Genomic DNA, 27273 nt, shown 5'->3' with positions numbered 1-27273 from the left:
TGATTACGGTTCCTCAAGTACTCTTGTCACATCGTGACATCCCATCACTTTCCTGCTACACCACTCCTACACTAACTCCTCACCCATCACAAGCATAACTTCTGGTTTAACCATATCACTTCGTGACATTCCCCAGTCATGCTTCCGCTGCGCACTCTTACACTTGTTCTGCCACTTCACACATACTCCCAGCCATAAGTCAAACACGGTGACACTTGTCACCTCAGACTACAGGCCACGTCTTAACTATTTCGGGACATTGTTCCACAGTTCCCGACACTACTCATCACACTCTACGCCCATCAACTAGGCAACCATCCTTATCTCTGTGACACGCCATACAGTGTATCGCTTCACCTCATGGACTACACCCCACGTGTACTCCCTTCACACATGCTACGCCACATCACCACTACGGTATACACGCCATATGGCGCATCACGACATCACATGGAGTAATCACATGAAGTACACTCCACGTGTACTCTCTTCACACACTACGCCACATCGCTACTACAACACACACTTCACATACACACTTCACAGCACAGTCCACAACACTACATATCACAGTTCCCAACTATACCCAACACTTCATATACACAGCACATCACACCTCCATACTACACAACGAGCTCCATAAATACTAACAGCACAATCCACAACCTAATCAACCAACAAATAACATAAATAACGAAAGATAGAAGGTTATACCATCGACGGGATAACCCTTGTGTTACTCACTAATCATTATGGTTGATGAGGTCGGAAGGGTCGTACGTGGCAGGTAAGCCATGTACAGTGGCTGTTTGGGCGTTTGGATAGCGAAGTGTGGTCTTGGAATGGCTCATGGTGGCCTCGTGGTGGTGGCGAGGGTGGAACACGGCGGATCTAGCCTTGTACAGTGGCGGTTAGCCACGTACAGTGGCTGTTTTGGCCACTAGAGGTGGCTAGAGGTGCAAGTTTGGAAGGGGATGAGCATGGAAGGGCTTGGGGGACCTTGGCGAGGTGGTGGCAGCATCAGTAAGGTGGTGCAGTGGCTCTAGACAGCAGATCTAGGCCGTGCATGAGGGTGAGTCCATGAGAGAGAGGGCATGCGTGAGGGATAGATCGGGGCTATGGGTGGCTGGGATAGACCAATGGTGGCCGGAGGAGGCTCGAGATGGCGGCTGAACACTGTGGGTGGCGATGTATGGCTATTGAGGTGGAGGAACCTGTGCTGGGAGGAGCTGTGTGCGTGCAGTCTAAGGAGAGGCTACCGGCTTGGGGTCAAGGGGAGGAGGAAGGGGGAGCTCAGAGGGAGCGCATGGTGGTGCTCGGTGGCAAGGAGGCAGTGGATGGCGGTGGAAAGGGGAGAAACCCGTGTGAGACCCATTTATGGGTTGTGTGCGTGTGTGCGACGGAGAGGGAGGGGGAGGTTCGTGGTGGCTGGGTTTGTGAGAGGTGGTCATCGGTGTGTGGTGGTGGAGGTGCGGTGGCTTGGGTAGCCGCATACAGCAGCGCACGGGAGATAAATGGCTAAAACCCCTTCCAGTTGGCTTACCGCGAGAAGAGAGAGAGAGTTGCGTATGGGGGAGATCGGTGGTGACTGGCTCGGGTCGCCGGCATGAGCGTGAGAGGAAGTCGCCGGTGGTGGCGGTGAGACTGGGCGATCCATGGCGACGCCGAGCTGGGCTAAGGGAGAATCGGGTGAGAGGGAGAGGGCGTACGGCGTAAGTTGGATGACGACTTGCATAATTTAATATATTTTATTACTTCTTAATTTTAAACTTTAGTCTAATTTTATTTATTTTTATTAATTTTAGGCTTCATTGTCATCATTTAAATTTATTTCAGATTTCAAAAAAATGAAAACTCAATTTTACAAGTCTATCGTTTAAGAACTCTCTCATTTAAATGAAGATGTTATTTAAATATAGAAGCTGCTAAATAAAAGAGAAAAATGCATGCAGGAGTTGGATGCGAGACATAGCAGCTTTGACTTGGTCTTCATGGCTTGTGTGCACTTGCATAGTTTTCGGCTTCTGCACACGTGGGGGGCGACAGAATTTTGAATGACTCATTTTCGAAAATAGGAAGAAAAGGAAGGGACGAACGCACGAAATGGAACACAACAGACTTTGGCACGCGAACGAAAGGCTGGATTTCGGAGTGTTTGGTTTTTGCTTTTGGGACGCGGTCACGCGAACGAAAAAGGGGATCTGGTACTTTTTTTTCAAAAAAAAAAAAAAAGAAAGAAAAAAAAAGAAGACGTAACGAACGAAAAAAAAAAAGAAAAAAAAAAAGAGAGAGAGAACGAAGGAATAGAGTGAACCAAAAAAAAAAAAAAGTAGTTTTTCTTTTTGGCTTTGGCACAAACAGAAAAAAGGCGGCAGTTTTTTTTTTCTTTGGTTTGAAGACGCTGCTGCGACTTGGAGAAGAAGAAGACTGCGGACTGAGAGGCTTGGACGATGAGAGTATTTTTTAGTGTTCATTTTATTACATTTTTTTTAGAAAAATTATGGTAAATTCGTTTATGTTAAATTTAATTTTTAATATGAACTAAATTTTTTTATTCTAAGAAAATGATGTTATCTTGTTCCGAACTATGCTTGTTTTTCTATACTAATTTGAATTAATTATCTGTTATGTTTGTCTGATTTATTATGAACTTATTGCTTCTAATTAATTGACCATTAATTAGATAATTTTAATCTTGTGATTTGCTGTCGAAAGAGAGAATTATAGGATATATTATGGATATTTCGGCATAGGTAAATATAGAGATCGAAAGATTTATATGAACCTATGCAGTATTAAAATCATTGGTCTTATTGTTTTCTGACTTTATAAATTTGCATACACATGTGTAAAATGATGAACAAGAATATTTTTAATTGACTATCGAAATAGACTTTTGGATGAATTGGAGATTTGCTAACAAACAAAGAATATTAAATTCAACTAGTTAGATGAGTAAATCATAGTGAGGAATTAGGTGAAATCGATTTCCTAGAAGTTTTCTTTGTCATTGATTTGATTTTCGAACAACATTTCTCTTTTCTTTTGAGTATTTTCTTTGAATTAATTTTATTTTAAATGGCAATTACAAAAATTTTAATGACTTTTCTAAATAAAATTGAGATTAGTATAATTTTAATATTTCTCAAAAGTAATTTACCAATTCCTGAGGGCGATACTCTTTTAATCACTTTACTATAAAACTAAGATACTGTGCACTTGCAGTTTTGCACCGATCAAGTTTTTGGAACTCCCCCAAACTTACAACTTTGTTTGTCCTCAAACAAAAATAACAGAAAATAAAATAAGAGACCACTATATACTATCAACTTGACCCCATAAAGAAGCTCCATCACTCACCAAGCCATGATATGAATTAGATTTCATCACTAGTATCTTACTCTTTTAACATCAATGATTGCAGGAAAATCAATAAAAAATTTAGCAATTTATCAAGTAAGAGTTAAACGTTTACTTCAACTTAAAGCTAAGACCTTAAGTGTATGTGTGTATGTGATATTGTCAATTTAACTTCAAACCATCTGTAAATTTAGATAAAAGTAGAACAACAAAAATCAGAAGAATTCTCTCAAAACTTAACCGCATAAGTCTAATTTTTAGAAATCCTCTCCACTAATGTAGTCAAACACCAAAATCAGATATCAAAATGTCTTTAATCAAGTTGTAATGACAAGCCACAGGGTAAGGGCTAAGAAAGAATTGTATATGGAAAATCAAAGCAAATTGGGAAAATATTTGGTGGAAAGAACAATAAAAGAGATATCCACATGATTCAAACCACAACTCTTTTTCGACTATATGCTCATACTTGTGATATTATTGTTGTCGTAATCAATGAAGTAGTACCAAGTACACTTTCAACAAAATCTGAAGTGATTTGCAATTTACTTATTGAGTTTTCTCTATTTTTTCTGCCATGATGGATAAATCACCTCTGAATAAAAGATAAACCCATCAATAATACTTTTTTTTCTTTTTCTTTTTCTTTTTTCTTTTTCAGCCTCCACTTTTAACATTCAGCCACCTCAATTCTTATAACTTTTTCAAATCTTCAACCACTTCAACCTTTTTTTTTCTCCATTCACTTTTTTTTTTCACACACTTTGATCAAATAGAGCATAATTTCCTTTGAACTAACTTTATCTTTGAATGTAGATTTCCACCAAAGTATTTTCTCAAACTGTAAAAGGTAAATCATAATTTTTCAGGCTTAGAACGAAAATGGTTTGTAAAGAACAAATAAAGGCTTATGTAAAATAAGGCTTAAGGAGGTTGACTATGGAAATAAATCATGCAATGATGGCATGATAATCAGGACGGCCGTGAAAGCTTTTTAGTTATACAAAAAAAATTGTCTAGATCATTTCTCTAATATTTGGTATCAACTAGGATTTCACCTCAAGGATCCATCAACGGTTTCTAGAGCAAAGCAAGATTGAACTTCCCTGACCTAGTTAATTCAACTCCTTCTCTTCATAAGCAAAATGGAATAAAGAAAAAAAAATGACAATGTGCTCAATTTGTTTAAGGACAAAGATTTAAATCAAAGTACCCACAAAACTCAGCTTGACATAAAAGAAATTTTTGAAAATTTTTCTCAATCCCATTCTCAATCACAAATTTCAGAGTCATAGAGAATTCAATCATAATCAAATACATGCTTGGTAAGAGAATCCAACAACTCAAGACATTTAGAATCACAAGTATAATAAAACAAATAGCAATCAAGAAGACCAAATGACTATAGGAGTTTACACCCGAAAACTTAAACTAAACAATGTCCTCATTGTAATCCAAAAGTGAGATATATTAAAGAAATGAAAGGAACTTCCCTGGTTTCATGGTGAATCAGCTGTAGTTTATAATTTTAAGCTCTTTATTCATGCTAAATAAACCTGCATCAAAATCTAAATTATTCAAAAAATAATAATAAAAATAATAAAAAGAATAAAAAAAAGTTCTATGGGTTGCCTCTCATAAGCGCTTGTTTTATAGTCTACAGCTAGACTTTTCAATGTTCATCAATCGGGATCTCCTAGAGGAACAAGTGCACAGTTCCTCTCCACTTGTTCTCCATCATAATCCTTCAATTTCTGACCATTAGCTCTGAATAACTTTCCTGTCTTATCTTTCAAATCTAAATTAAATTTCTTTACAGACCAATAAGCTCTATGCTCCCTTAACACAAAGTAGATTTTCCTCTTTTTCAAGTGTGAGTGATGCAGCAACAATCACTGAAAAAGTATAATTATCATCCAGGAATGTATAACGAAGATGCTCACGTAATTGCTTCAACTCTGGAGGGATGTAAGTTGTAGTTTTCAGCATTTTTTCATCAAAAAATGCAGAATCCGGCTTTGCTACAATTGGCTCTAGCCTCCCCACTTCATTGCTAATTGATGTATATTGCTTCAAGACTCGTTCTAGGTGATCGGCTGGTGCATATTCTTGAAATGCTTCTTCTACAAATTACTTAATGACATCTACCCTAAAACAAGTGTCTGGCTCTTCTGGAATTCTCATGGTTTGGTAGATGTTGAACATAACCTCTTCCTTGTTCACTCTCAATATTAACTCACCCTTTTGAACATAAATTAAAGCCCTTCCATAGCCAAGAATGGTCGACCAATAATTAGTGGGACTTTTTCATCTTCCTCCATATCTAACACCAAAAAATCAGCAGGAAAAATAAATTTATCCACCATTACCAATACGTCTTCTATGATTCCAAGTGGATACTTGATGGATTGATCTGCTAGTTGGAAAGAAATGGTTGCTTGTTTCATCTCTTCAAGTCCTAATTTCCTGCAAACAGTAAGTGGCATAAGGTTAATGCTAGCAACAAGATCACATAAAACTTTACAAAAAACTGAATTCCCAATAGTGCATTGCAAAGTGAAACTCTCTGTATCTTTTAATTTTTGAGGTAATTCTTTTTGAAGAATAGCACTGCATTCTTCAGAAAGTTTCACTATTTAAACTCCTACAACCTTCTCTTCTTAGAAATGATGTCCTTCAAGAATTTAACATAGTTTGACATTTGTTCCAAAGCACCTGCAAAAGGGATATTTATGTGAATTTTCTTAAAAATATTTAAAAACTTAGAAAATTGCTTATCTAATTTTTGTTTTTCAAAAAGTTGAGGATAAGGAAGTGGAGTAGAGAGAATAGGAGGATTGTCAAGAAATGAAATTGTTAGAGGCATGTTAGTCTCTCTTAGTGTATCGTCCTCTTCTTCTACTTTATTCTTGCTTTGACCATTGTTTGCAGCTGTATGGGTGGAATTGGTTTTCTTTGATGGTGACCTCTCAATTTCTCTTCCACTCCTAAGTGTGATGGTCCTGCATTGTTCCCTTGAATTCACTTCTGTGTTGTTAGGAAAAGTTCATCTTTGTTGGGCATTGATAGTTGTGGCTAGTTGCCCAATTTGCACTTCAAGATTTTTTATAGAGGCTCTCATATTGCTACAATGAGTCTCAATATTGTCCAACCGTGAATCAATCTTTTTAAACCTTGCATTTGTCTCTTGAACAAAGGAAACCATGGCATCCTCAAGTGACATCTTCTTTTCGCTTGGTTGACTATCAAGTCCTAGAGGAGGTTGAGGTTGCAACACGTTCTTTGTATTTCCATAAGACAAGTTCTCATGATTTCGAAGCCTTGGATGGTAATAATTTGGCATAGGATTATCACAATAGTTGTAGTGCTGATTGTTGATGTATTGAGCTTGTTCTTGACTCGCTTCATTACTCGGAACTGTCATACTTGTAGCTGCAACATATTCTGTACTTTCTGGTATCCTTTGGGTTGTTAAAGTTGAAATCTGATGGGATTGAGTAGCAACTTGAGCTGAAAGGGCTCCTAATGGCTCCAATTCATGAATCCCAGCAACTTTCTTAGTCATAGTTCTTTCGGGTGGCCATTGATAGTTGTTTGAGGCCATTTCTTACAAAAGATAGGTAGCACCCTCAACTGTCTTTGACATCAAAGTTCCACCAAAAACAGCATCAACTATGGTCCAAGTTTGCCCATTTAACCCATTATAGAACATCTAAACTTGCAATCCATGTTGAGGGCAGCGTCAAATCAAATCTTTATACATTTCCCTTACTTCATAGAGTAACTCAAAATCATTTTATTTGAATTGAACAATCTCACTCCCGAGTTTGGCTGTCTTTGCAGGTGGAAAGAATTTAGTAAGAAACTTTTCAACCATATCCTGCCAACTAATGATGCTTCCCAATTGTAGAGATTGTAGTCAAGCTCTAGTCTTGTCCCTCAAAGAGAAAGGAAACAATGTCAGTCTAATGGTGTCTTCAGTAATACCACTAATCTTTACAATGTCACAAATCTCCAAGAACATCGCCAAATGAATATTGGGATCATCCAGTGGCGATCCGCTAAATTGGGCTTGTTGCACCATGCTGATCAAAACTGGTTTGAGTTCAAAGTTGTTGGCATTAATGGCCTGGCGTCTTATACCCGAGTAGTTGTCATTCACAACTAGTCGTACATAATCCTTCAAGGTGCGTGACTGTGTATCATGTTGTCCGTCAGCCATGGCTAGTACTTTTTTATTTCTTTGTAATATAAGAGTTCTTTCAATCTCCGGATTAAAGTGGGTATGTCACGAGTTGTAGTACAGTGCATCCAAAGTCAAAAACACACCTGGAGAGAAAATAAAATAAAATTCTAAATTAAAACCAAGATTACTTTATACCAATATTGGCAAAAATAAGAAGAAATCAATCCCCGGCAACGGCACCAAAAACTTGATCGGTGCAAAATTGCAAATGCACAATATCGTAGTTTTATAGTAAAGTGATGAGAAGAGTATCGTCCTCAGGAATTGGTAACTTACTTTTGACAAATACCGAAATTATACTAATCTCGACTTTATTTAGAAAAGTCACTAAGATTTTTATAATTGTAATTTAAAATAAAATTAATTCAAAGAAAATATTCAAAAGAAAAGAGAGATGATGTTCGAAGATCAAATCAATGAGAAAGAAAACTTCTAGGCAATCGATTTCACCTAATTTCTCACCATGCTATACTCATCTAATTAATTGAATTTAATACTCTATGTTTGTTAGCAAATCTCTAATTCATTCAAAAGCCTCTTTCGATAGTCAATTGAAAATATTCTTGATCAACATTTTACACAAGAGTATGCAAATTTATAAAGCAAGAAAGCTATAAGACCAATGATTTTAATACTATATAGATTCATACATGTCTTTCGATCTCTACATTTACCTATGCCGAAATATCCAAGATCTATCCTATAATGTCCTCTTTTGATAGCAAATCACAGGATCAAAATCATCTAATTAATGGCTAGTTAATTTGAAGCAATAAGTTTAAAATAAATCAGATAAACATTGCATAGAATTACTTCAAATTAGCATAGAACATTAAGCATAGTTCAGAATTAGATTACATCATTTTTCTAGAATAAAGAAAATTTAGTTCATATTAAAAATTAAATTTAATATAAACGAATTTATCATAATTTTTTTGAGAGGAATGATCCAAGCCTCTCAATCTACCGTCTTTTTCTCCAAGTCGCAACAGCATCTTCAAACCAAAGGAGAAAAAAAATTGCCGCCCTTTTTCCGTTTGTGCCTAAGCCGAAAAGAAAAATTACTTTTTTTTTTTTCGTTCGCTCTGTTCCCTTTTTTTTCTCTTTTTTTTTTTATTGGGTGGGTTACTTCTTTCTTTTTCTTTTTTTTTTTCGAAAAAAAACCACCAGATCCCCCTTTTCGTCTGCGTCCCAAAAGCAAAAACCAAAGACTCCAAAAAATCCATCCTTTCGTCCACGTGCCGAAAGTTGTTGTGTTCCGTTTCGAGCGTGCGTCCCTTCCGTTTCTTCTTATTTTCGAAAATGAGTCATTCAAAATTCAATCGCCCCCTATGCGTGCAGAAGCCAAAAACTATGCAAGTGCACACAAGTCATGAAAACCAAGTCAAAGCTGCTATGTCCCGCTCTTAGATGATATGCTTGTAAAATTGTTGCTTAATTTTCTTCAAATTTGAAATAAATTTAAATGATGACAATGAAGCTCAAAATCAATAAATATAAATAAAATTATAATAAAGTTTAAAGTTAAAAAGTGATAAAATATACTAAATTATGCAAGTCATAAGGGGGAGAGGAGAGAGAGAGAGAGGAAAAGGGAAAAGTGAGGGAGAAAGAGAGGGGGCTTGTGTATTTAATCCAGGCCCTTCATCTTGGGATTTACAAGACAATCTAACGGTAGGGAATTAAAACACTGATTTAAAAATATGTAAACATTAACTTAATTAAAAGCACTGAGAGGAATCAAGGTAGAATATTATTTAAACTAAAATTTAATTTATAAAATAATATTTCTTCATCATTAATAAAATGATGAACTCTTATTTAATATCTTTAAAAGAATAAAACCATTTAATTAATTAAAGTTTTCAACATAATTTAAATCTCATAATATTTTAAATAAGTGAAATCATTTTAATAAATGATATTAAAATGGTTTTCGACAACTATAATATTTTTGGAGCTCTTCAAAAATATTATAATTGTCTTATTTAAAATCAAGTTTAGTTCAATAACACTGGAAATACTTCATATAAATATTTGCAGGGCATTTAAAACCCTGGACATATTTTAGAAATCACATAATATCTTTAGAACCACGCCATCGAGGTTCGGCGCATATAACGAGACTCGCAATCGTTAGAGAGAAGGGCAGACTGTTGCATAACGTCCGTCCTTAAAATTTTCTTACGTCAGAAGGAAGGAGCAGGGTGTTACACGGCTGTTGGCTAACCCTTGCACCAACTTGAAGAAGCTGGACTTGGAAGAGCTTCAACTTGATGCAGTGTCCTGCCAGTTTGTGGACACCCTAGGGGGCAAAGAAATGCCATACGCCTTTCCGAACCCGACGTCCCCAGCCCGCCCAAGTGGAGCCTCTTCCTCATGAGATTTTTTATTTCTATTACATTTGTATTTGATTTTTGTTTTTGCTCTGCACAATGTTTGGCCCTCGAATTGGCCTTTCACTTTTGTATGTGAATTTTTTGTTGGCTCTCGACAACTTTTGGCCCTAGAATTGGCATTTTACTTTTGTATCTGATTTTTGTGTTGGCTCTGGACAATGTTCTACTTTATTGCTCCATCTGGTTTTATTTTTGCCCCTCGAGTACTTAGTTTCTGTGTGTTTCCTATGCTAGTTTTTAGCCTCTGACCTCCACGCTCATTTGCTTGCAAGTGAATTAAGATCGGTGGCAGCAGCCAACTGTTTGTCTGTTGTGGGGTCTGTTGTCGTCCATGCCCTATGTAACAGCCCACTAGAAATTCATTGGTGGAATTTCTATTGACTTTAGGAATCTCGTGAAAATCCCATAAGTTTTTACGAATTGACCAATCGCATAGGTTTTAGTCTGTCAACAGAGTCAGTGTTATCACTCATTATGGTGCTAGAAATATCAGTTTTATTTATTTGAGATAGTTAGAAGTGTTAGAATGTGTTATGGTCTACGCCATTGGAATAAGTTGATTATTTAGGATTTTATGACACAATAAGTTTATTTTCATATTTTCGGACGAAACGCCTGTTTGAAACTATAAAATTATTTTTAGGGGCACTTCGAAGTTGAATTTCGATAAACGATTTCCACTGTAGGTTAATATGAATATTTAGAAATTTCTAGTACTAAATTTATGATTCACTTTTTTGGAGTGAATAGTAATCTCGGTAAGCGCCCCAATTGTAATGTTTCAAAATCACAGTGTGAAATATCCAAATTAGATTAGAGAAATTTTATTTGGGTACTTGGCAAGATCTTAGCCACACTTAGTGAATAATATTAGACACTTGGCACCATGAGGAGCGTTTGATGGATTTGAAGGAATTAAGGTGTGAAATCATGCCACTTAAGCAAAATTTTGTTTCATCTGCTCAACCCAATTACGCCAGATCAAAGAGGGCTTCAATCCTAGTGAAACCCTAAATGGTGGGAATCCAATTGAAAACCCAAAAACATTGTTGAAATCAGAACCTTAAACGGTTTCCCCAAAACCCTAAAGTTGGCCTCTAAACATTTTCTAATTCGATTTCTAGCATTGTGTTTAATCACTTGATTAAATCACTTTCACATGCTATTAATCCTACATTTGTGTTAGAACATCATTATCCAACGTTGTTAACCTTGAAAAATTGATCGGGCCAAGTGATATTGGATTTGGGCTTGATAGCAACCCAAACCCTCTTTGAACCCCAAAATTTAGGCCCATTCGGTTTAAGCCCATTAAGGCCCACGAAATTGGTCACCATGAGCATTGCTTCATGGCTAGGTTTTGTACCCCCACTTGGCTGGCCAGATCTTTACAAAGAAGGGCCTAGAAGGTTCTTGAAATACAAAACTAAAGGGCCACCTCACTCTTCCACTCCACCTTGAGAAAAGATCTTGGACTGATTTTTATGAGAAGAAACGGGCAACACTCAAGCTTCCTTTCAGTCCTATCACTTTCCATAACTTGTGTAAGAGACTCTCCAGTCCACTTCCGAAAATCAACTCTCATTTACACTTTTCCTTCATAGAACACAAAAGACACTCTCGGATAGTTTTTCATACCTCTTTTGAACGCCTGTTTCGAAGCTTTTGTAAGAGTTTTCTCGCAGAGTCTACTTCACGAAAGTTGTTTCTTTTGGAGTCTAGTTAACGTGGATACCTTATTAGTTCCATTTGGAGATCATTTGATCAGTCAAAAGTTATTTAGACCCAAGAAATGTCATTTTGGGCAATAAACTGGAGAGTATGTTATATTTTGGAGTTTTTGACCAAGCTAATGAATAGATCTTGGTCCGAAATTTTTATGGAGTACTGTTAACATGTGTATATGATTATTGGTTGAGGATTTGTTGCATGATTAAAAGTTTTGGTGAAATTTTTTCTTAGATCAAGAAACTTAGAAACTGGAAGAGGAAAAAATATTTTCTGCTTTGAGAAAGTTAAATCTTTTATGGTTTAATCTTATTCCAATGGCTTTGATATTTTTATTGGAAGATCCTAAGCCTCTTATATACATGTAAGAATGTTATTTTGAAGATATTTCATGTTAGTTTCGAAGATACGAAATTTTATGCAAGGAGATATTCGGTTAGGCCAAAGTGATGATGTTCTTGGCTAAATTTATGTTTTGGTTGATGTTTAACCATGTGATCTTGAGTTTGATGCTTGGATCTGTTTTAGAACATCTTTTTAAACCATGTGATGTTTTGGTTTGAAGATCACATCTTTATAACTCATGGATCAAGAGGTTCATCAAAACAAGTTAGAAACAAAAATCTGTTTTGAACTTAGAAGATAAACCAAAAAGTTCAAGTATGGTTTTAGTGATTTTAATGACTTTTGTTCATGATTCAAAACATGATTATTCTTAGGTATATGTTATGAGTATAGTAGAAGAAAATTTTTGGTTTAATCATGAGTTTTGAGATTTGAAAGAACTACAACAAAAATCAAAGGAAATAGCCTTTGTAAGTTTTGGTCCTATAGAGTTTTAATGGTTGTATTTAGTTTTAAATTTTTCTGAGTTAATACTTGAGTTTAGGATAAAATTTACATAAGGTATTTAAATTTCGGTGATTTTTTGAGTTAGGATACAAAATCTTTAAGTTAGGGGTAAAATAGTCATTTTCTCACATGTAGAGGGTAAAATGGTAATTTCACTCTAAGTTGATATTTTTCCATATTCCTTATTGTTAGTGATTAAATTCTAATTTTTAGAAATTACTACTTTCAGTTTCTCGTGATCGCACTTGAGTTTTGTCTAGAAGTGCGAAGACCGAGGTAAGTTAGCTTTTAACTTACTATCAGTTTAATGTGTATGAATGATAAGTAAGAGAACTAAAGTGTATGTATGCATGTTATCATATGTGCTATGTCAAGGACATATTTATCTGTTACACAAAATTTATTCTGTCATGAATTATTCATATGTTACACTAGATATTCTGTCACGTATTGATATACATTGCACGTATGTCATGTTAAGTTAAGTATGCCATCTGTTACATGTATTTCATATCATGTAATATTCACTGTCACATGTTACGCCATGTTAAGAAATGTTGTATGTTACATGGTATGCTATGTTACGAAATGTTGCATGTTACATGTATGCCATGTTATGAAATATTGTCTGTTATATTTATGTTTCAAAGTATGTCATGTATGTCCTCTTATGCTCATGTCATGTTACGCTACGTCAGGATTTCTATCTTTTATGTCACGTTTATGTCATGTTCATGTTACGTCAAGTTACGAAATATCATGTATGCTAGTTAAGTTATTCATGTCAATCATGACCCTAAGCGATAGGATGGGGTAATATTCTAGTGCAACTCTTTTGTTCACGCTGGAGTGTCTAAATAGGTGTGAAATTTCTTAGGTTGACGAAGTACAGTCAACAGGTTGCGAATGAGGCCTAATTAGCTGGTCACCGGAGCGCGCCAGGCACTAACACCGATGGTGCCACACATTATGTTACGTGTGTCCACAGCAAGTGTGGCATAAACAAATAAGTCATGGGGCCACAATAACTGTGTAGCATGAAGTATGGGGCCACAACAACTGTGGAGCATACACTACATGAGACACAGCAATTGTGACACGTAGAATACGTGGGCCACAACAACTGTAGAATATGTATTAACGCACTTACAACTGGTATAGACACCTGTGATGTGATGCGGTAATTGGCAGGGACACACGGCTCAAGGGGACCTGTGTAGCACCCATATAGTCACTTTAATAATTAAGTCTATTGAATAAGATTCCAAGTTCATGTGTTTCACGTTCAAGAATATGTTTCAAGTTCATGTTATGTTATGTTCACGTTTACGTTATGTTCCAAGTTCACATTTATGTTATGTCATGCTCAGGTTTATGTTATGTTTCAAGTTCATATTCAAATTATGCATGTTCACGTTCATGTTATGTTTCAAGTCTATGTTATGTTTCAAGTTCACGTTCATGCTATGTTTCAAGTCCATGTTATAATTCAAGTCACGTTCATGCTAAGCTTCAGTTTCAGTTTAAGTTATGCCAGTTATGTTCTGTTGTATGTCAAGTTATGCTATGATTACTTATGATTTGATTATGCATTCATGCTTTTACTGCCATGCATGCATCATTAACTTGTGTGGAAGTTTCCTGTTAACTTGCTGAGATTTGTAATCAAATCTCACTGTGGTAGTCCCAACTACCATTCCCTCCCCCCCCGAATGGTAGATTTTGTTACAGGATCTGAAGGAGAATCGGGACACGACCAACTGGAAACAGTCGACTAAGCGACGGTGTGACTTAGATGTAGTTACCTTAGGTTACTACTTGTATATTGTGGAGTTCAATCTCCAGCACTCTTTTGTTCACAACCATTTTGGACTAGTGTTGTGATCTCAGTTGTTTAGTATGTCATTATGTATAAAATATGTTTTAAGTATTTGAGATATTTTAGTTTGGTGCATAGTATTGCTAAAGAAAAAAAAATTATCGCTGCAAATATTGCATAATGCTAGATGCATGTTAGGAACATTGCATCTTATATGTCATGAACGGGGGCAAGTAACCTTTTGTTGCATATCTCGACGCTTCAAATGTCCGTTCGATCCTAAGCGAAATTTGGGGACGTCACACCCTAACTTGCCTAGCTAACTATTCTTGACAATGGTGGCTAGTTGTTGGCTGGTTGTGGGGTCTTCTAACCTCCATGCCTATTGGCTTGCCCCATGAGTTGTACTCGAACCTGGTGGCTAACTGTTGGGGGGTCATGGGGTCTCTTGACCTCGACCTTTGGTGACTAATTTGTTGGTGTTGTGGGGTCTTCTGACCACTATGCCCGTTTTGGTTGCATCGCGAGTGTGTGCTCGACTTTTGGTGGCTAACTTATTAGGGCGTCGTGGGGTCTTCTAACCTCCATACCCATTTTTGTTGCACTGCGAATGTCTACTCGTCCTTTGGTGACTAACTTGTTTAGTGCACCATGAGTCTGTACTCGACCTTTGGTGGCTAACTTGTTGGGTGCACCACGAGTGTGTACTTGACCTTTGGTGGCTAACAGTTCAGAGAATCGTGGATTCTTTTGACCTCCACTCCCTCTTTGATTGCACCGCGAGTTTGTACTCGACCTTGGTGGCTAACCTTTTGGGTGCACCGGGAGTGTGTACTCGACCTTTGATGGCTAGACTCGTGCTATTCCTTTCAACGTTACTAGGAAGGCACGACAAACCACTTCCCCGAAGAAACCGTGAAGGGTCATATGTGCTTTGAAATTTTTGTGGTGGTCAACGAGATCCTTGGATCCGTTGTATAAGTTGATTTGTGGTACTTTAAATTTGGACAATAGTGGTACTGCCATGACTTCCTCGTTGTAAGGAAGATTTGTACAAGTAAGAAGCTGCTCCATGGAAGAGGAACCACCCATCCTCTTTGCCATCTCCTCATACTGTCAACCAGACTGCACAGTTGGTCCATATTGTCTTTAGCATTGATGAAATCTCCTACTTGGTCCATAAATTCCCGTATTGTTGTTGGGGTCTTCCTCACCAATTCTGTCATGAAAGGATTTCTGGGCAAAACACGTCTCAAAAGTGTTGCTAGTGTGATCTTTTCATCTTGAGATCCACCGTCATGAACTCCTTATCGAATCTGGCTAGGTATGCTGTCAGTCTCTCATCCTACCTTTATTTAACAATGAAGAGGTATGCAATTGGTTGCCTTCTTCTTTTGTTGGCCAAGATTTGGGTAAAGAACTATCTACCCAATTCCTCAAAACTTTCTATAGAGCCCGATTATAGAGCTCCAAACCATCCCCTTATTGTCCCCTTGAGGGTTAATGGGAGAGCTCTACATTCAATCTCTTAGGAAAAATCATGGAGTGTCATGTGAGTCTTAAATGCCTCTAAATGCTTAACTGGATCCTTAAATTCGTCATACATTTTGACTTGCGGAACTTGGAATTTTGGTGGAAGCAGCACCGCCATTATTTTCGAGCTATAAGGCAGATTTGTGTTGTTGAGTAGTTGATCAATAGATGAAGATGCACCTATCATCTTAACCATCTCCTTGTATTTTTCCATGAGATTGCATAAATCACGGTGCATCTTCTTTCGTTCTTCATCTTAGAAAGTTGGTCTGCTCACACTTTGCAACTTCTCTTTGGTTCGTTCATTATAGCTTGATGTAGTGTCTTTTCCGAACCGACACTTCTTAGTTTTATAGCCTCATTTTCGCACTAGAGACTCTCCATCTCCTAAGCCATTTATCTTAGTCGTTCCATTTCCGCAAATTTTCCTTCCACGCTATCGTTCATTCGTTTGCATGTCAAAGTTGCTTCTTGATTGTAGGTTGCTTGAGAATGCATTGTTGCAGGCATACAAAAAGCATGTTGAGATCCCACAGACCACGCTAGCTATTATGGACATGTTTCGTATTCCAATAAAAGATCTCTAACAACCCATAACCAAAAAGATAAGTAGGGTTCGGTGTAGTGAGGGACAAATTCGATGCCTAAGTCAGGGAAAATTCAATATACATAATGTTTTAGTTTTCAAATTGTGAAGTTACCTCCAGTGCGTGCTTTAATCTCCATTTATATAGACCAAGTGTTCAATTGGTAAGGCTTACATTACGACCTAATCCACTCTAGTCCTTGCTAGATTGTAGATCGTTATAGCTTCAAATTTGCTTGTATGGCAGATACCAAGCTGAGAGGTATATTAATCATAGGTGAGTATGAGATATTACCTTTTGTCCGTTTCTTCATTAAGTCATTATTAATGATGGTTGGATTTGAAGCCCACATCAGCCCCTCTTAGTGGTCACGACCTTAATTTCTACTGGATATGGCTTTGGGTTCATGGGCCTTTATGTTGTGGGGTTTGGCCTGATTTCTTTGAGGGAATACTCAAACCACCATTATGCAGTCAACCATTTATACAATCATTTACACAATCCTATTTTAAATGAAAGAAATTTTTGTAAAATAACTTATAAAATTAATATTGTTTTATGGAAACACTCTCAATTAAAATTATAGTTGTAAAATGATTATAAGTGTAACATTCCTCTTTATATTTTTATCCACATATACAACCCGTACATGCGCATTGGTTCAGTCCTATTATCATGCACTCATCATTAGGGCTATAAGGTGGCCGGTCCGGACCAAAATAACTGACTGGACCGAACCCAAAAAAACCATGGTCGGTTTCGGTCTAAGGGAAATTAAATTTTCAGTCCGGTCCTGAGGTTGGGCGTTCCCGAACGGACCGAAAAGGAAAAATGCAATTTTATTTTTTATATTTATTTTTTTATATAATAATTGTATAATAAATTATATAATTTTCATCTAACCTACTCCATTAACAATATAAAATTTTAAATATGTAATTAAAAAATTACAAATTAATATTCTCTTAATTGTATATTATCAATTAACCTATCACCAATTCACCATTAGCTAATTGCTAACATTTACATCTATCATCTAATTAAAGTTATTAGATAACTTTTTAGTAAGATACCTAAGTTGTAAGTAAATATACATTTATACTCTCTCTTATCTATTTTAGTTAATTATTTTAAAGTGTTTAATCTCTACCATTGAATCTAGGTTAAAAATCCTAGATAATGAAGGGACTGATTAAATACCCAAGAGGAAACCCATCCCTCATTTTCCCTTCTTCCCTCTCTCTCTCCTCTCCCTTCCAGCCGCACCCCCTTCCTTTGCGATTTCCCACTCGGCTTCCCCACGTCGCCTCTGCATCCCAGACCATGTGTAACAACAGACTAGAATTGAGAAGAAAAACAACTTGAATTACTGATCTTTGAGGGATCAGGAACCTCCAAACTTTTATTCACTTTTTTATTCAATCCTTACAAAGGAAAAAGGCTTCCGTATTTATAGAAACCTTATGACTATTAACAACGGCTACAAGGGGCACTATGGTAATTCTTAACAAGTAAGTAAGGACATAAAGGTGCATTAATACTATAAAAGGAACACATGCAGAACACGTGACTAACTAACTAACTAACTAACAGATGCCTTCCTCACTTCCCTTCCTTTCCCAGCTCGAGCTTGCTTCCTGGTGATGAAGTCAACATAACAACTGCCTTCCTCTTCAAAAGACCTTGCCCACAAGGTCAGGGTAATGAGTCCTCAGCTGCTCAACAGGTTCCCAAGTAGAATTTACCTCATCCATACCACACCATTTCACTAATAGCTCGATAAAGGGTTTATTATTCACAGCAGTCATGCACCTGTCAAGAATAGCTTCAGGTTCCACCTTAAAATTCCCATGAGAATCCACCAAGGGTAATACAGGAGATATCTGTGAATCATGGCCAATGTATTGCTTTAATCTTGGGACATGAAACACAGGATGAACTGATGAGCTTGGTGGCAATTCAAGTCTATAAGCTACCTCTCCAATGCATTCCAAAATTCTGAATGGACCACAATATCTGGCAGCTAACTTGGATCTACTGGCTTGACTAACAGTCTGTTGTTTATACTTATGCATTTCCAAATAGACTAAATCACCCATCTTAAACTTCCTCTGAATGTGATGTTTATCATACTGCTATTTCATAGCAACCTGTGTAGCCATCAAGTTCTTTTTTAACAACCTTAGTATCTCATCTCTCGACTTTAATTCCCTACCCACGGCTTCATTTTGAGTAGTACCATCAACATACTGAATTAAGGTTGGAGGAGAGATTCCATATAATGCCTCAAATGGTGTCACTGGTGAATGTCATTGTGAGATTAGTAAAATCCCATAAAACAGGACCTAAGGTTCGCAACCATTGCATACCAATCACCACATCACAACCTCCCAATGGTAGTAAGAAAAAATCATTGTTGAAATGGTGGCCTTGAATCTAAAACTGTAAATTTTGGACCAGACCTTCACCATTCATGCTTTCCCCATTGGCCACCCGTACTGCAATCTGACCACTTTGCTTGATAGCTAGCCCCACCTTCCTTGCTATCATAGGATCAAGGAAGTTATGTGTGCTGCCAATGTCAACAAGAACTATCACTGAGCAGTGCTTAACTTTGCCATGGACTCTCATAGTTTTTGGGCTTATACAGCCTGCTATTGCATGGAATGAGATCTCAGGTACCTCAATCTCTACTCCCACAGGTTCATTAGTTCCCTATGAATCTTGTGGACCAGCCTCTTCCTTCTCAGAATCTTGTAACCATTCCAATCCTGCCATTTCAAAGAACTTGGCCTTATTACACTTATGACCAGGTTGCCACTTATCCTCACAGAAGTAGTAGATCCCTTTGTCTCTTTTTGCTTTCATTTCTGCTGGTGTAAGTCTCTGAAAAGGAGTTGAAATTTTGAAGGCGGTGGGCTTTGGACCAGAAAGTCCTTCTTTCCTCATAGAATTACCAAGAACTGAGTTGCTGCCCTCACTAGGAGCAGAATTACAAGAGGAATGGAGCCTATTGTTGCCCCTAGTGCTAGTGATATATTCCTCTTGGATCTTGGCTAATCCAAAAGCAGTATTCAAGGACTGAGGGTGCAACATTCTCACAGGGAGTCGTATCTCATCCCTAAGGCAAGAAAGTTTATAATGTTCAGACAAGCCTTTCAATCGATTAGAAAGGACCTCAAATTGAGTTTTGTAGGCACTAACTGTAGAAGTTTGCCTCAACCTTGTAATGGCCTCCATAGGGTCATCATAAGAACAACTACTAAACCTTAATTGAACAGCCTTAATAAAAGAATGCCAAGAATTGAAAGAATCAGTCTCCTCAACATCTTGAAACCAAACCAAGGCATTTCCCTCCATATAAAACGAGGCCATCAGAATCTTTTGTCCATCTGGCATGGGGTGTAAGGCAAAATAATGATTTGCCTTATAGATCCATCCAGATGGGTCATCACCATGAAACCTTGGAAAGTCTAACTTAATGCTACGAAACTGCATTCCAGAATTCAGAGATGAGTTGCCCATGTGACCCCCATCAACATTTGAGCCCTTTCCATTTCGATCATTTCTGCCTCCATTCATTGCTTCCAACAAAAGGTCCATCTTTGAATTCAGTCCCTCCAAAGCACTCTAATGATTTGCAACTCTCTAGTCTTATAGTTCTTGATTTTGCTTCAACCCAAGAACAAGCTTCTCTAATTCTTTGAACCGTGTGCCTTCTGCCATGGTAAGAGAAAAGGAGAAGAAGAAAAAAAAAATAGTGTTTGTGCCCAAAATTTCGAAGGGCTCTGATGCCAATTGTAACAACAGACTAGAATTGAGAAGAAAAACAACTTGAATTCTGATCTTCGAGGGATCAGGAACCTCCAAACTTTTATTCACTTTTTTATTCAATCCTTACAAAGGAAAAAGGCTTCCGTATTTATAGAAGCCTTATGACTATTAACAACGGCTACAAGGGGCACTATGGTAATTCTTAACAAGTAAGTAAGGACATAAAGGTACATTAATACTATCAAAGGAACACATGCAGAACACGTGACTAACTAACTAACTAACTAACAGATGCCTTCCTCACTTCCCTTCCGTTCCCAGCTCGAGCTTGCTTCCTGGTGATGAAGTGAACATAACACCATGAGAGCAGCTCGTCACCGACGGCATCATTAGCTCCTTGTCTGCCAGATCTCCTCCCCCAAATCCCGACGCAGCCCTCTCTCTCTCCCTCGCACGCTCTCTCTCACGGCTTCCCCACGTCACCGCTGCATCCCAAACCACGAGAGCTGCTCATTGCCAAACGCATGGTACTCGCCGCTCTCTCTTGCCGATGGCATCATCAGCTCTCTCTTGCCCTCGTCCCCACATCACTACCACATCCCAAACTAATTTACAATATCTGTGTATTTTTTCTTTGATGGGAGAAATCTTGTATTTTTTTTAACTAATTTACAATATTTGTGCCAAACATCAAACGACACTATTTTGTTTTTGTGCTTTATTTGATTGATAATTCATTGTGGGGTTCCTAAACTGGTTCCTGAAAGCTAACACTGCATCATAATGTTGAAATGTCTAGATGTTTTGCTCTTGGCATCTGATTTCATTTTATTGATTTCTAAAAGACATATTTGATTCTCTTTTAGTATGATGAGCATAGTATAATTTTCAGTTTTAACACTGTTTAAATTGCTTGGATGGATATAGAAAATTTTTATTATTTTGTAGTAAAATCTATTGTATATAGATAATTTTCCTTTTATGATTATTTTTATTTTCCATTCAAGTTCATTTTTAGTATTTTTTGGCTTAAAATTGGATGAAATGCTAGTGGACTTTCACTGTTGGGTCGAAAATATAGGATATAAGAATTGGCCCATTGGCCCATTTGATACAGGGTTGGACCAAATGGGACCAATCGGACTGGACCGTCCCGAATGGGACCGGACTGAATCGGTCCTAAGGCATTTCGGTCTGGTCCAGGGTGGAAAAGCAATGGACCGAATAAGTTCGGTTCGGTCCACAAAACCTCCTCGGGACTGACGGGACCAGACCGAATTCACCCACTTGTCATACTTCTTATTTTTCATCTAGTTAAGTATGCGACAACCATCTCCCACTAAAGCCCATTGTAATAATTTTCTTTCTTTTTCTCAATCATTTTTTAATTTGTAATGAATTAACTAGTATTGTTTACATAATTCTTTGTGCATAATTCTCTTGAATTAAGTATGAGACAACTATCCCTCGATATATTTCTCTCTTTCGAATTAATAGAGGTTTTTTTTAGAAAGAAATATATATCTACCTCTATTATAAAAGTGATCATCCATCAATGAATAGTGATTTGTATTTGATGGCTATACTACATTTTACCCTTAAACTTTATTATGCGTTAGGATGTATAAAATGTATGGCATGAGAAATTAATTTCTCTCGACTGTGTTTTTCGTCATTTGGTTGTTTGGTCTAAGTAATTCATTGCGTTCTTCAAAATTTGGTCAACTTCATCAGTAATTAGGTTCTATTCTGGGAGGACATATTAGTATTCTTATGATTGATGTGTGTCTGTTTTGTTTTGTTTGATGGTATCCCTATGAGTGACGCTAGTAGTAAATTTGAAATTGCGTAATTATCTCTGTCAGATGTGAAAAAGGTATGGTTTTTAATGAAGATATCCTTGGTTGTGTAGTGAGGGATGTGCCTTTGAGACCTTATTTGGTCCTTTTGCTTGCCTTGTGCCCAAGAACTTCGATGCCTTCTTTTTGACTCCCTTCCACTACTTTCTTTTTTATGCTTCTCTTCTTCTTTTCCTTTTTGTTTTGTTCGATAAAATTCTCAACTCTCTCAACTATGAGACACTTCCTATTCATTGGATCCCGAATTGTTCTTTTTGTTCGAAACAAAGCCATTGTTTACTTTTCCTCTCCTTTATTTTTTTTTTTTTGTAGGTATGAGTGTGAGTTTCTTGGTCCTCGTGGAAGGTGACAACATCACCTCTACAATATGAATTCCACCAGGTCTAGCTTCATCTCTTGCTCCTCGAACTCCATAACTCTAGGTAGTATAGGGAAATCAACTCCAGTGATTAAAAAGCCCTTGAAATCTCTACCATTAGGTTGTTGTGGTTGTATCTACATGTGTGTTTGACAAGTGCTTGCCTTGGGGCTAGCATTGTTGCTCTTCAAGGAAGTCTTCTCGGGGTGGGAGCACTTTTTACGCTCCCTAGTGAGTGCGACTATTGATCACCATGGTTCGAGATGTTGTTGCTTGCCCTAGAGCAAGCACTATTTTCTTGCTTCGGGTGCCAACACTTATGCTCACCACGAGCATGAATTTCTTCTTTATTAGAGCGAGCACTCCTCCTACGGTTCTCACCTCTGGGCGAGTATTGTTAATTTTCAAGGTGTTCATCCTGGATTGTGAGCACTCTTTACTCTCTTAGTGCAAGATGTTGTTGCTTGCCTGATGCAAGTTGTTGTTACTCAACCTGACGCGATCACTCTTTGCTCGCTTCAAGTGCCAGTGCTTATGCTCGCCTTGGGCGTGATTTCTTTCTCTCTAGTGGGCGAGTATTTTTCCCATTACTCTCTACTCGCTTAGAGGGTGAGCTTCACACTTCTCCTAAGGTGTTCGCCTTAGGACGAGCATTGTTACTCTTCACGGTGTTCGCATTGGGTTGTGAGCACTCTTTGTTTGTCCAGGTGTGAGATAATTTTACTCGCCCCAGTGCAAGCACTCTATGTATAATAATTTATAAAAATATTTTTATATTTATTTTTATATTTAAACATGTTATGATTATTCCTATATTGTATTATTTGGGAAAAAAATAACAATATCTTCATCTTATTTTGTCCAATAATTCATAAAAATAAATAGTAGTCATTAGACTAATATTGTTGTCATTTTACAAAATATAATTCTTATTTTTAGTTTTTGATTTATGCATTTATTCATGATTTGTATCATATTCACTTATTTATTTTCTATGATAATATATTTCACATTAATCTATTTGTAATGCATTTAGTTTAATTTTTCATTTAGAATAAAATTATTATTATTTTGTATATGTCTAACTGATTTTATAACAACTGGAGCAATGTATGTCTTATTATGATTTCAGTTTAATGAATTCTCTTCATATGATTTATTATTTGTTCCATTAATAAATATTTTTTTATTTCTTTGACTGGACGTATGTGTATGTATGTGTATGTATATGTATATATATATATTTATTTATATATTATATATAAAATGAAAAAAAGTGTACCTATAATTTGTACCGATTACTCTTTTTTTAGAATGTGTTTGTTTCTTTTTTAGTATTGTGTTTGTTTGTTTAAGAAAAAAATTACATAAAAAATGCTTTTAACAAAAGAAACAAAAGTGATACTATCAGTGGCTCTAGCACTGGCCATATCTATAAGGAAAATAGGTATATATCATTTCTACCGATTATTTTATTTTTATTTTTTTAGTATTTGTGTTTATTTATTTTCTAATATTGTATTTGTTTAATTTTTGTGGGTTTTTAAAGAAAAATGCATTAAAAAAATGTTTTTAAAAAGAAAAAAAAAAAAAAAAAGAAGACTCTCAGTACCTTTTATCGGTACCTTTTATTGGTGCTCTATCATACTAGCACCACTCTATATAATATATTACGGGTGCTTCTACGGAGACTGATAGGTCTAACTATTGGTGCCTTCTTTTTGTTTTTCTTGAACATTAAGAAATTAATGTTTAAAAAAAAAAAAAAATTCAACTCGGTGCATTTCTTAATGTTTAAAAAATAAATAAAAACAAAAATACACCTATCGGTGCAAATGCTTGGTAGACCATCTTTTCTCTGTAAGATCATGCTAGATCCACCGTGAAAAGCCACTGAACTATAATTTTTTTTTAAACAATTTTTAATGCCCCTTAAACACTTAAGAAAAAACATAAATCACAAACACATGGAAAAATATTTTCTTAACAGTAAAAAAAGCACACAATCAATATCCTTTCTGGATAGTGGATACCGGCCACTCTCATGGGAGAAGCATTTCCCTTCTCTATATAACCCAACCAGCGTTAAAAATTAAAAATTAAAAACTAGTGCTAGAGAGCCGTCCTCACATATTATGTTTTGCTAATATATTGTGTCCATACAATGAAGTCAGAAATAATATTTAATAGATTTCGTCAATTCTTATGCTAAAATCACAAATAATATTTAATAGATTTCGTCAATTTAAAAAAAATATTAAAAATTTAAAAAATGTGGTGTATTCCTCATAAACAATACAAGATCTACGTGACCTTCATTCCCAATAAATTACGTTTAAATTTCGAAATTTTAAAATCTTAAACAATTTAATTTTTAAACCATGGTCCATGTCTTATAATAAATATTTTGAAGAATATTAAATACAAAATAATTAATTGACGATCCACGTCACCTCGAACATATCTCTAATTATTAAAAACATTTTGACAGTTGTGTCTATATAATAAACGACACGCGCGAGAGGGTGTCTCTATGATTGAGTTTCGTTCATCAAGTTCGTCCATAATATATCAGTGAGTGACTTCCACTGCACAGTGAGATCTATAATAGCGGTCTCGGAAAACGCCGGCGGTTCCATCCATCATTTTCCACCGCCCGGCCGGCGGGATTTGCAGTCAATCAAAGCGGCAATTTTGGAAGACAAACCATCCATCTTTCCCTCGTAACGTAAGTATGTTATTATATATTAATAATTAATTAATGTCTTTCGTTTTTGCATGATATCAGTTTTCTTGATTCGTCTGCATCGATGTGTTGCAAATTAAGCTCATCTTTTAACCAGAAAAACACTGTATAAGCAACACATGACACCACTTTTCTTTTCACTCGAGATTTGGTACGAACCAAAGATCGGGTGAGATTTTTAAAATATGAACATCATCTCAAATAATATAAGCACACTAGTAAAAATAATACGTTTTAAAGTATTTTTTAAACATTTTTATCCATTAAAAAATTAATAAAAAATTTACATTCACTAATAGTTAATTTCTTAACAATTAAAAAAAAAAAAAAAAAAACTTACAGATCTTTTGATGGTAAGATTTACTATATATATTTGGTGATTTTATAGTATCTTATAACCCACCTTTGTCTTTATTTTTCCCCTTGTTGTGGGCTTCCATGAGCTAAGTAATTCTTGATATTTTGTAGTAGTGAATTTACAGTGTATGGGTTTATATACACATGATCATAGAGGTACTATCTGATTGGTTGAGAGTATAAGTGAAAATATTACTCTGGCAATTCTAACATTTTAAGATCGGCTTGATCCAAAAGAAGACCTAAATAACTTTAGAAGAAAGTCAATCGCGATAAAAGAAAGTCCGCGAGAATGTCAAGGAAATAATTATGGGAATTTTTCCTAGATTTCTCTCTGTTGCATGATGCTCATGAAGACTCCGATCGAGGATATATGGGCCTTGGGAGATTTTGTAAAATATTAATGTTGCAAGGGCCTCCGAGAATGGGCCTCAAGGAGGTTCGTCTTTTGTGGACGTAAGAGCACACAACTCGTGTTTTGGCAGAATCCAAAAATATATTAGTTCTAGTTGGCATGGAATGAATAGTTCACTCGTGATTGGTGATTGTTTTTGTTAAATGTTCCTTCAACTTATAGCGAAGTATTTCTTGCTTCAAGAAGGGACGTTATTCTTGGCGGAAGCCAAAGTTAAGAGGGTCTTTTTATTTTTATTTTTATTTTATTTTTGTAGTTGCATACCTGTGCTAGGTGGTAGGGAACCCGACCCAAAATCCATCATTTTCAGATGCTAGGTTCGTTGACTCGTTTTCGAATGGGCCCGCGCAAGTCGATTGTAGAGCTTAGTCAAAAGGTAACTTACATGTGTGGCTATGGAGTCCAAAGACTCTTTCCTGAAGGTAACTCTCGCGAGACAGTTGCGGTACTCAGTGGCCCATTCCCAAAGAATACCTGCATGAAGCATTTAAGGAGCACTAATGCTTGTTCTACTAATGGAGATATTTGGATTTTATACGAGGCAATGTGTTCGAGTACGGCTTGAGGACTACCCTCAACATGCGCTAAATCACGAGGGTGGGTTGGGACGCTGATCATGGCTTAAGGGCGACCCCACTATTGATAATTTTATATGAGGCAAGGTGTCTGAGCAAAGCTCGAGGACGACTCCGCTACTCCATGAGGGCATTAGGCTGGGCATGGTTGGAGGGCAACCTCATCGTTGATGATTTTTAGGAGTGAAAAAGAAAAACTGGTGAACCAGTAGACTGGACTAGACCGGAGGATTTGGTCTGAAATCGAGTTCGGTCCTGTCCGTTATTGGTTTCATTTTTCTTAAAACCAATCAAAATTGGTCCGGTTTCGATTTTTCTTTTTCTTAGACCACTTCATATATATATATATTTTAATTTTTTATATTGTATAAAATATATTTTATATTATATATAATATTTATATATAATTATATATAAAATAGTTTTGTATTATATAATAAATTACTAATTAATATAATAATAAATTATAAAATCCTAGATAAATAACTATATATTATCACTATATATTATAATATATAGTCTATAATACAATTATAATATATATTATAATATACTACAATATATTATCACTATATTATTATATACTATATTAATATACTATATTATATATACTATATAATATATCGAAAAAACTGGACTAAACTAGTCCGGAACCGATAAAATCG

General features: G+C 36.3%; 1 non-coding gene across 1 annotated transcript; it reads left to right on the top strand.

The window, feature by feature from the left end:
* The first annotated feature begins 7082 nt into the window (after positions 1–7082).
* On the top strand, positions 7083–7189 carry LOC118344618. The gene has a single exon (XR_004798398.1). It is a non-coding gene; the product is annotated as a small nucleolar RNA R71 (small nucleolar RNA).
* The last annotated feature ends 20084 nt before the right edge of the window (positions 7190–27273 follow it).

Source organism: Juglans regia, chromosome 14 (genome assembly GCF_001411555.2).
Source record: "Juglans regia cultivar Chandler chromosome 14, Walnut 2.0, whole genome shotgun sequence".
Classification (NCBI taxonomy): Eukaryota; Viridiplantae; Streptophyta; class Magnoliopsida; order Fagales; family Juglandaceae; genus Juglans; species Juglans regia.
This window is presented reverse-complemented; position numbering and strand designations above follow the sequence as displayed.